Source organism: Triticum aestivum, chromosome 4A, assembly GCF_018294505.1.
Source record: "Triticum aestivum cultivar Chinese Spring chromosome 4A, IWGSC CS RefSeq v2.1, whole genome shotgun sequence".
NCBI lineage: Eukaryota > Viridiplantae > Streptophyta > Magnoliopsida > Poales > Poaceae > Triticum > Triticum aestivum.
The window spans coordinates 531,969,290-531,981,137 of NC_057803.1; positions in this window are offsets into that span (position 1 = coordinate 531,969,290).

Below are 11,848 nucleotides of genomic sequence, written 5' to 3' on the forward strand. Positions count from 1 at the left end.
CGAGGGTCCCCAATTGCATGTTGATAACCGACTTGCAAGTAGGGGTGTGTGCGTGTGTGTGTGTCTTTTTGTCAAGGGGTCCCCAGTTGCATGTCAAGCATCTGCTCGCAACTAGGGGGTGTCTGTTTGTTGACGACCCCAGTTGCAAGTTACCCATCAACTCACAACTTGTGTGTGTGTGTGAGTGTGTGTGTGTTTATTCGTGCCCCCAGTTGCAAGTTGACCATCAACTCGCAACTAGGGGATGTGTGTGTGTGTGTTGAGGGTCCCCAATTGCATGTTGACAAGTGGGCTCGTAGTTCTGTATTATTGCAGTTGCAAGTCTACCCTCAACCTCGCAACCAGACCCATAGTTTTTTTGTTGTCCTAGTTGCAAGACCACCCTCTGACTCGCAACTGGGCCCTAATTCTTTTCATCGCAGTTGCAAGTCGACTCTCGACACGCAACCGGTATCATAAATTTGTGTTGTTGTCCCAGTGACAAGGCGACCCTCGACTCACAACTAGACTCATAGTTTGTTTTACATCCCAGTTACGAGTCCATCCTCGATTTGCAATTGGCGTGTAGTTTGTTTTTCATCCTAGTTGCAAGTCCACCCTCGACTCGCAACTAGGCTTATAGTTGTCCCAGTTGCAAGTCCACCTGCGACTCACAACTCGTCACGTAGTTTTGTGTAGTTTTCCCATTTGCAAGTCCAGCCTCGACTCACAACTCGTCGCGTAGTTTGTTTTCGTCCTACTTTGCAAGTCCACCTTCGGCTTGCGGACCTTTTTTTATTCTTCGCCCCAATTGCAAGTCCACCATTGACTTGATATTGGGCTCTTAATTTTTTTTTTGTCGCATTTACAAGTTCACATCTACTTGCAACTTGGGTGAGCGACCAATTTTTATTCGAGGTACAATTCCATCTTCAATATGCAAAATGTGAGCCCTCACCCTGACAGTTAATATTTTATTTTATTTTCTTTGTTCTCCCTATTTAGCTGCTCAACATTGTTTCATTTTTATTTTTTCCACCCAAACCATTTTTTTTCAAATGTCCCACTTGTAAGCCCATTTTCGACCCTTTTTTAAGACATGCAACCGAGTGAGAGGGAACCAAGTTTTCATGTGTATTTTTTTTTGAAAAAGCCACCATTTATATAATATTTAGTTCCAGCCCATCGAGTTAGTTCCCCATCTTTCGTTGAAATCTCATAGTTGTATACAAATAAGACACATCCTTTTTGAGGCATATCCTTTTGTAGATAAGGCTAGTTTGTTCACCAATGCAACAATTGTTTGCATTTTTCAAAATTTGTTTTGGATTTTTGTAAAAATGACAACATTTTCAAAAATTGTGTTCACCAATTCGAAAAATGTTCGTGTTTTTCAAAAATTGCATTCATCAATTCAAAAAATATCTAGAATTTTGAAAATATTGAGGTTTTCAAAAGTTTTCAGAATTTTAATAGATGTTCTCATTTTCAAGTTTGTAAATTTACAAGTTGTTTTAGCTATATAGGAATTTTTAAGTTTCATGGACATTTTTATAAGTTTCCACTCACATGACCCTCGCATGCCCAGCCTGGGAGAGACATGCATTGCCGCCCACCCGTGTACGTACATACATATGTACAGTGATACACACAGTGATACATCGGCGTGTGATTCTTCAAGGTATACATGTCAAGCAGCGGCAGCACAATGCGTATCATGCACACAAAAAAGCTGTAGCACAATGCGTGCATGAAGTGAAGCAGAAACAGCACAATGCGTACCATGCGAAAAAAAGGCGGCAACACAACGCATCCTGTTATCGTGAGCAGCGGGGCGCCAGCGAGGCAGCCGCACACACACCTACTACTCATGTAGTCCTTCACGTATATGTGCCAGGCGGAAACAGATTGTTTCAAACAAATAAAAAACAATAGGGGTGGGTTTATGCTAGGGTGAGGTGGCATTGATGTCATACTTAGATGTGACATAGTTATGTTACATCTAGATGTGACCTAGACAGACCCTTTGGTTTTTGTTGTGGTCACGTGGTTGGTTAACTATGACATGTGTTTGATGACTATTAGTCTTACACTCGTACTTTTGGTAAGTTTGGCATGAATGATGAACTGGATAAATATTGGAGCAAAACTTGATTAGGTATCATGTTGTAATTATGTGATGGAAAGGGTGACGGGGACATGAATGACACCTTAAACACCATCGTCATGGTCACTCCTGCGAGCAACGGGGGAAACCCTAGCCGCCGCCGCACCTAGCCTCTATTCTCCTCGTTGCCATCGGAGCTCACTAGCAGGCAAAGCCTGGCTGGCAGCAGCGGCGGTGGGGCCTCCTCTCCTCTCCGAGCGGTGGTGGGCGGCGCGGGATGGCCTCCTCGTTCATGGAGGCGACGCTTTGTGGGGTGCAACGACACTGGCAGTTGCTGCTCGATGTGGATGGATGCGTGGTGTTGCTGGCAGAGATGCACGCCTATTGTGGCGGAGGCGGCGCGGGCCTAGCTACAACGGGGGCCCAGATCGGCAATTCCATATCTGGTGGATCCTTCCAGGCAGGCGGCGTAGGGGCTGGCAATGACTTTGCGAGGTCGTGGCTCGGGACATGGACCGCGACGGTGCATGGCATGCTGCAGGGGTGCGGCGACAAACAGCGATGGCGTGGGTCCTTAGTGGTTGGGCAGTTTGGAGGCCCTCTTTGGCGGCAGGGCTCGGATGGTCCGACGACCCCCGCCGATGGACGGGTGGCCGCTCCTGCGCCACGTGGAGCTCTCTGGAATCCATGGCGGGGCGTCACGGTGACATCTCTGGAGGTTGCAAGAGGGATGGGTAGGCTCTCTACACATCACCGGTGCGGGGGGCGCCGGTCGAAATATGCTTCCTCTCCTCCCCACTTCCCTTGCCTAGTGCTTCCGGGCTCTAGGTCGAGGTGTTCGGGGCAGGCTGGTCACGGGAGTCTCTCTCCATGCTAGAGATTTGTTGGTAGGTTCCAAGCTCATACTTTTGTTGGTCTCCATAGTGTCGGGATGCAGGGCGACAACTGTTGGATTTCGGGTTCCGGCAAAACCCTTAAGGTTCGAACTCTGGGGTGCGCACGAAGATCACTCCTCCCCCTAGCTCACTGCTACCTCTTGAGCTTGCGTTGGATTTCCCCGAAGAGGAAAGGATGATGCAGCAGAGTAGCGTAAGTATTTCCCTCAGTTTTTAAGAACCAAGGTATCAATCTAGTAGGAGGCCACGCTCAAGTCCCTCGTACCTGCACAAAACGATAGCTACTCGCGACCAACGCGATTAGGGGTTGTCAATCCCTTCACAGTCACTTACGAGATTGAGATCTGATAGATATAATATATTTTGGTATTTTTGGTATAGAGATGCAAAGTGAAAAGTAAAAGGCAAAGTAAAAAAGCAAAGCAAGATTAAAGTGATGGAGATTGATATGATGAGAATAGACCCGGGGGCCATAGGTTTCACTAGTGCCTTCTCTCAAGAGCATAAGTATTCTACGGTGGGTGAACAAATTACTGTTGAGCAATTGACAGAATTAAGCATAGTTATGAGAATATCTAGGCATGATCATGTATATAAGCATCACGTCCGTGACAAGTAGACTGAAACGATTCTGCATCTACTACTATTACTCCACTCATCGACCGCTATCCAGCATGCATCTAGAGTATTAAGTTAAAAACAGAGTAACGCTTTAAGCAAGATGACATGATGTAGAGAGATAAATTCATGCAATATGAAATAAACCCCATCTTGTTATCCTCGATGGCAACGATGCAATACGTGCCTTGCTGCCCCTTCTGTCACTGGTAAAGGACACCGCAAGATCGAACCCAAAGCTAAGCACTTCTCCCATGGCAAGAAAAACAAATCTAGTAGGCCAAACCAAACTAATAATTCAAAGAGACTTGCAAAGATAACCAATCATACATAAAAGAATTCAGAGAAGATTCAAATATTATTCATAGATAGACTTGATCATAAACCCACAATTCATCGGTCTCAACAAACACACCGCAAAAAAAGAAGAAGATTACATCAAATAGATCTCCACAAGAGAGGGGGAGAACTTTGTATTGAGATCCAAAAAGAGAGAAGAAGCCATCTAGCTAATAACTATGGACCTGAAGGTCTGAGGTAAACTACTCACACTTCATCGGAGAGGCTATGGTGATGTAGAAGCCCTCCGTGATGACGGCCCTCTCCGGCGGAGCTCCGGAACAGGCCCCAAGATGGGATCTCATGGATACAGAAAGTTGCGGCGGTGGAATTAGGTTTTTGGCTCCGTCTCTGTTCGTTTGGGGGTACGTAGGTATATATAGGATGAAGAAGTATGCCGGTGGAGCTTCGGTGGGCCCACGAGGGTGGGGGCGCACCTGGGGGTATAGGGCACGCCCCCCTACCTCGTGCCCACCTCGAAGCTTCCTTGGCGTAGGGTCCAAGTCTCCTGGGTCATATTCGGGAAGAAAATCACGTTCCACAAAGGTTTATTCTATTTGGACTTTGTTTGATATTCCATTTCTTCGAAACACTGAAACAGGAAAAAAAACAGCAATTCTGGGCTGGGCCTCCGGTTAATAGGTTAGTCCCAAAAATAATATAAAAGTGAAAAATAAAGCCCAATATAGTCCAAAACAGTAGATAATATAGCATGGAGCAATCAAAAATTATAGATACGTTGGAGACGTATCAGGCATCCCCAAGCTTAATTCTTGCTCGTCCTCGAGTAGGTAAATGATAAAAAGAGAATTTTTGATGCGGAGTGCTACTTGGCATAATTTCAATGCAAATCTTCTTAATTGTGGTATGAATATTCAGATTAGGAAGATTCAAGACAAAATTTCATATTGACATAGAGAATAATAATACTTCAAGCAAAGCAACAAAGCAATTATGTTTTCTTAAAGTAACATGGCCAAAGAAAGTTCATCCCTACAAAATCATATAGTTTAGTCATGCTCCATTTTCATCACACAAGAATGCTCTCATCATGCACAACCCCGATGACAAGCCAAGCAATTGTTTCATACCTTAATAATTTCAAACTCATAAACTTTCACGCAATACATGAGCGTGAGCCATGGATATAGCACTATGGGTGGAATAGAATATAATGATGGGGGTTATGTGGAGAAGACAGAAAGGAGAAAGTCTCACATCAACGAGGCTAATCAATGGGCTATGGAGATGACCATCGATTGATGTTAATGCAAGGAGTAGGGATTACCATGCAACGGATGCACTAGAGCTATAAATGTATGAAAGCTCAACAAAAGAAACTAAGTGGGTGTGCATCCAACTTGCTTGCTCATGAAGACCTAGGGCACTTGAGGAGGCCCATTGTTGGAATATACAAGCCAAGTTCTATAATGAAAATTCCCACTAGTATATGAAAGTGATAACAAGAGACTCTCTGTATGAAGAACATGGTGCTACTTTGAAGCACAAGTGCGGAAAAAAGGATAGTAGCATTGCCCCTTTTTATTTATTTTCTCTTTTTTGGGCCTTCTTTTTTTTTCTTTGGCATTTTTTTTGGGACAATGCTCTATTGAATGATGATCATCACACTTTTATTTATTTACAACTCAATAATTACAACTCGATACTAGAACAAAGTATGACTCTATATGGATGCCTCCGGCGGTGTACCGGGATATGCAATAAATCAAGAGTGACAAGTATGAAAAAAATTATGAACGGTGGCTTTGCCACAAATACTATGTCAACTACATGATCATGCTAAGCAATATGACAATGATGAATGTGTCATGATAAACTGGATGGTGGAAAGTTGCATGGCAATATATCACGGAATGGCTATGGAAATGCCATAATAGGTAGGTATGGTGGCTGTTTTGAGGAAGATATAAGGAGGTTTATGTGTGAAAGAGCGTACCATATCACAGGGTTTGGATGCACCGGCGAAGTTTGCACCAACTCTCGATGTGAGAAAGGGCAATGCACGGTTCCGTAGAGGCTAGCAATGATGGAAGGGTGAGAGTGCGTATAATCCATGGACTCAACATTAGTCATAAAGAACTCATATACTTATTGCAAAAATCTACAAGCCATCAAAAACTAAAGTATTACGCGCATGCTCCTAGGGGGATAGATTGGTAGGAAAAGACCATCGCTCGTCCCCGACCGCCACTCATAAGGAGGACAATCAAATAACACCTCATGTTTCAAATTTGTTGCATAACGTTTACCATACGTGCATGCTACGGGACTTGCAAACTTTAACTCAAGCACTTCTCAAATTCACAATTACTCTACTAGTATGACTTTGATATTACTACCTCCATATCTCAAAACAATTATCAAGCATCCAACTTTTCTTAGTATTCAACACACTCAAAAGAAAGTTTCACAAATCTTGAATACCAAGCATGTTATTATTAAGCAAATTACCATGCTATTAAGACTCTCAAAATAATTTAAGTGAAGCATGAGAGATCAATAGTTTCTTTAAAACAAATCCACCACCGTGCTCTAAAAGATCTAAGTGAAGCACATAGAGCAAAATTATAGCGCTCAAAAGATATAAGTGAAGCACATAGAGCAAAACTACTTAGCTAAAAAAGATATAAGTGCAGAACATAGAGTATTCTATCAAATTCTAATTCATGTATGGCTCTCTCAAAAGGTGTGTACAGCAAGGATGATTGTGGCACACTAACAACCAAAGACACAAATAATACAAGACGCTCCAAGCAAAACACATATCATGTTGGTGAATAAAAATATAGCTCCAAGTAAATTACCGATGGAAGTGGACGAAAGAGGGGATGCCTTCCGGGGCATCCCCAAGCTTTGACTTTTTGGTGTCCTTGGATTATCTTGGGGGTGCCATGGGCATCCCCAAGCTTAGGCTCTTGCCACTCCTTGTTCCATAATCCATCACAAGAATTCACCCAAAACTTGAAAACTTCACAACACAAAACTCAATAGAAATCTCGTGAGCTCCGTTAGAGAAAGAAAACAAAAGACCACTTCAAGGTACTGCAATGAACTCATTCTTTATTTATATTGGTGTTAAACCTACTGTATTTCAACTTCTCTATGGATTATAAACTATTTTACTAACCATAGATTCATCAAAATAAGCAAACAACACATGAAAAATAGAATCTGTCAAAAACAGAACAGTCTGTAGTAATCTGTAACTAACGCAAACTTCTAGAACTCCAAAAAATCTACCAAAATTGGACGACCTAGAAAATTTGTTTATTGATCAGCAGAAATTGGAATCAGTATTTTATCACGTTCTGGTGATTTTTAACAATTCGGCCACTGAACACAAAGTTTCTGAAAATTACAGCAAGACCAAATAAGTATCATCCAAGAAGATCCAATAGGTCTAACTTGGCATAAACACTAATTAAAACACAAAACCACATACAAACAGAAGGTAGATGGGTTATTTATTCCCTAACAGAAGAAAAACACAAAAAACTAAAAATAAAATTGGGTTGGCTCCCAACAACCGCTATCGTTTAACGCCCCTAGCTAGGCATAGAAGCGAGGATAGATCTAGGTTGTGCCGTAGTAATAAGATAGATCGGTGAAACTCATTTCATATTCTCTATGTTTGGCAGCAAGTTTTTTTTTAGGCAAGCAAAAGTAATCAAAAGGGCTAAATTAATAGGACAGAGGTCCCCAAGATCAATTTTAGGAGGTATAAGTTCCTCTTTCGGCCCTTTGTATTGCACAACCAATTCATCATTACAAGCATTCTTTTGACAGAACCTTGTGAGCCTAAACTCAAGAGAGCATCCTAGATCATTGTTTCGAATAGTCAAATCACCATTAAGTTCAGAGATTCTATCAATTAAAATATTGATTGGCACCTTTTTTCTAAGGTTTTCATTGAAAGCAACATAGTCAAGAGATTGAAAGCGCATAATTTCTTCTTGATCAAAGAGGATAGATTCTATGGGAGGACGACCAGCATCCACCCTATAGTGTGCAAAGATTTCTTTGGCTTCTTTTATTATAAATCTGAATTCATCAGCCAAAAAGATAGTAGCGGCACGCTTAACAGAAGAATGCTTGATATTAGAAAATTCTAGGAAAATTCTTTGTATAGATGGGTGCATATGCATAAATTGCCTTTCAAGTTCAACGATAAGCATGGCAATAGCGTCCGCGAGACTACAAGTTCTATGAAGAATAGAACCGCCCATAGAGGGCAAAGCACCGGCACAAGTAAAAAAATCTTGGATGACTCATTTTCCAATAATATTACCACTACCGATTCGAAATCTTTTTGTATGATAGGTAGGGGGTTCTTCAGCCGGAGCATCAGAATTTTCTATGACATTGTTATCGCCCATATCGGCGATAACTTCCCCAACTTCAGACATAGCGACAAGTGTAACACCCTCGATGCGACTATAGTTCCCACGTGTCGAGGCATGACTTAGAGGCATAATCGCGTTGAAGGCAATGTCGCAAGTTAGGCAATCTTCACAACATCCCATGTAATATAATTAATAAAAGGGGAGATAACATAGTTGGCTTACACTCGCCACGTCAATCAAGTACATAAATAGCATTACAACAATCAAACACGCATGGCCCGACTACGGCGCCAAAATAAAAGATAACCCAAAATGCGACACGGTCCCGATCACCCCAACTGGGCACCACTACTGATCATCAGGGAAAGACACGTAGTATCATTGAGAGTCCTCGTCGAACTCCCACTTGAGCTCAAGCGCGCCATCTGGAGCGGAATCATCAGGCCCTGCATCTGGTTTAATAGTAATCTGTGAGCCACAGGGACTCAACAATCTCGCACCCTCGCGATCAAGACTATTTAAGCTTAATAGGTGAGGCAAGGTAATATAAGTGGAGCTGCGGCAAGCGACTAGCATATATGGTGGCTATCCTGTTCGCAAAAGAGAGCGAGAAGAGAAGGCAAAGCGCGAACGAATAACTAGAGAACAACCTGCGCAAGCATTACTCCAACACCGTGTTCACTTCCCGGACTCCGCCGAGAAGAGACCATCACGGTAACTCACACTGTTGATTCATTTTAATTAAATTAAGGTTCAAGTTATCTACAACCGGACATTAACAAATTCCCATCTGCCCATAACCGCGGGAACGGCTTTCGAAAGTTCAAATCCCTGCAGGGGAGTCCCAACTTAGCTCATGATAAGCTCTCACGGTCAACGAAGGAATAGACCTCCTCCCGAGACGTTCCGATCAGACTCGGTATCTCGGTTCTTCAAGACACTTCGAGAGGTTAAAACAAGACCAGCAACACCGCCCGAATGTGCCGACAAATCCCGATAGGAGCTGCACATATCTCGTTCTCAGGGCACACTCAGACGAGACAAGCTACGAGTAAAACCAACCCTCAAGTTGCCCCGAGGTGGCCCCGCAGCCAGCTCAGTCGGACCAACACTCAGAGGAGCACTGGCCCGGGGGGGTTTAAATAAGATGACCCTCGGGCTCCGGAAACCCAAGGGAAAAAGAGGCTAGGTGGCAAATGGTAAAACCAAGGTTGGGCATTGCTAGAAAAGCTTTAATCAAGGCGAACTATCAAGGGGTTCCCATTATCACCCAACCGCGTAATGAACGCAAAATCCGGGAACATAACACCGATATGACGGAAACTAGGGGGGCAAGAGTGGAACAAAACACTAGGCGAGAGGCCGAGCCTTCCACCCTTTACCAAGTATATAGATGCATTAAGATAACATGGCAATATAATGATATCCCATCAAGTAAATAATGTTCCAACAAGGAACGGTCTCCAATATTCACCTGCAACTAGCAATGCTATAAGAGGGGCTGAGCAAAGCGGTAACATAGTCAATCAACGGTTTGCTAGGACATGGTGTTAGAGGTTTGGCATGGCAATTTGGGAGGCTTGAAAGCAAGTGGTAGTCATCGTAGCATAGGCATAGCAAAAGAGCGAGCATCTAGCATAGCAAAGATAGTAGTGATTTCGAGGGTATGATCATCTTGCCTGCAAAGTTGTCAGAGTTGACTGGATCCTTAAAAGCAAACTCAACGGGCTCCTCGTTAGCGAACTTGTCTCCCGACTCTACCCAAACAAGACAAACAAGCAAATGGAACACAATCAACCACGTGCAAGGCTCAAACAATATGATGCAAAGATGGTATGCTATGCGGGATGCGATGCGGGATGCATATGCAAGATGTGACAAGGAATGAATGAACCTAGCCTCAACTTGGAAATCCAAGTGTGCCACTGGAAAGATGAGATGAAATCGCTTGAAAACGATATAAAGAACGCCGGAATCGGAGTTACGGTTTGGAAATGGCAAGAAATTCAAAAATGACCACGTTCTGCGATTTACAGCAAGTAGCCATCTAAATGCAACAAGATGAACATGCTACAGGACCCAAACATGGCATAAAAATACATGGAAGGAATCCATTCATGATGCTTAACAAAAGTCTAGCACTGAGCTACGGCCAATTCATCCATTAACAGGTTCAAACAAGCATGGCAAAAATGCATTTGACAAACAGATCTCAGACTTGGTGAAATTAACACTTGTCTGGAATTTCAGATCAGGTAGCACTCTTCGGAGCATGAAAACTATATGCTACAGGACCTTAACATGGCAAAGTAAAGCATGGCATGGAGCTACTAAAAGAGCTTAACAAAAATCCCTTAGTGACCTAGAGCCAAAAGGGATTAGAAAATACAATTGCAAGCATGTGAACATGGCAAAAACATAATCAGTTCTCAGACTTAGTGAAAACTGGAGCATGCTGAAACAGATATCAAGTAGGCATGTTTACGAGCTCGATGCACTCACTACAGACCATGTCATGACAAGCTAAGCATACACCCATCAAGAATACACAAAATACAAGCTAGACATGGCAAGAACAATACCATAGCATGCACGGATCAACTACAACATCATCGGCAAAATCGCTAACAAGTAGACAATCTGCCCAGATTCACGAAATGACAAAAGTAGAGCTCGATTGACTCAAGCTAGGGTACTCCATAATTGCAAACAAGGACATGGATGGATAGAGCACTACAAGATTAACAAAACATCCTTACTGATCATCCTCAAAAGAGGCACGGATCACTAGGAAACAACATGAACATATGGCCATATGAGATAAACAGGTCAAGGACTTAGTGGAAATGCTAAGTCCCTGAAATCAGCATTAACAAATGCCTCACTTTGCAAGCTTGTGCTAGTCACCACACACATCACAAAAATACATGGGTTGCACCTTTGGAAAGATGGCAAAAACCTTAAGAAAACATATGTAGAGCACCAGGGCATATCATGCACACATTAATCATGGCAAAAATGACAAATATCTAATTGGAGCAGCAGATCTGACAATTATCTCAAATAGCACTCTTCTAACAGCATTTCGGGCATCAAGATGAGCTCAAATGAAAATGATGCAATGAGATGAAATGATGTGCTCTCTGAGATGAACATTTTGATATGCTAAATGCCCAAAACGGAGCTACGGATGCGGAGTTATAGCACGATGAACTGGAGCAAATTATTAGGGTTTGGGACGAAAAAGTCAACCCACAGTGGATCTGGATCTGGGCACTGTAGCGGCGGGTTTCCCGAGGTTCACCGGAGAAGATGGGGTCGCCGGAGGAAGGAGTCGTCACCGGGGATCTTGCCGGAGTGAGGAGGACGGCGAGGCGGCAGCGGAAGGCGGCGGCGGCGTGGCGGCGAGGCCCGGCCGCGTCGGGCGGCAGGGCGCCGGAGCCGGGCTGACGAGGAGGCGCGGCGGGCTCGCTCCAGCCAGCGACGAGGGCTACGGCCGGCGCGGTCTCACGGCGGCACAGCGAGGGAGTCGGGCGGCGGGCGGA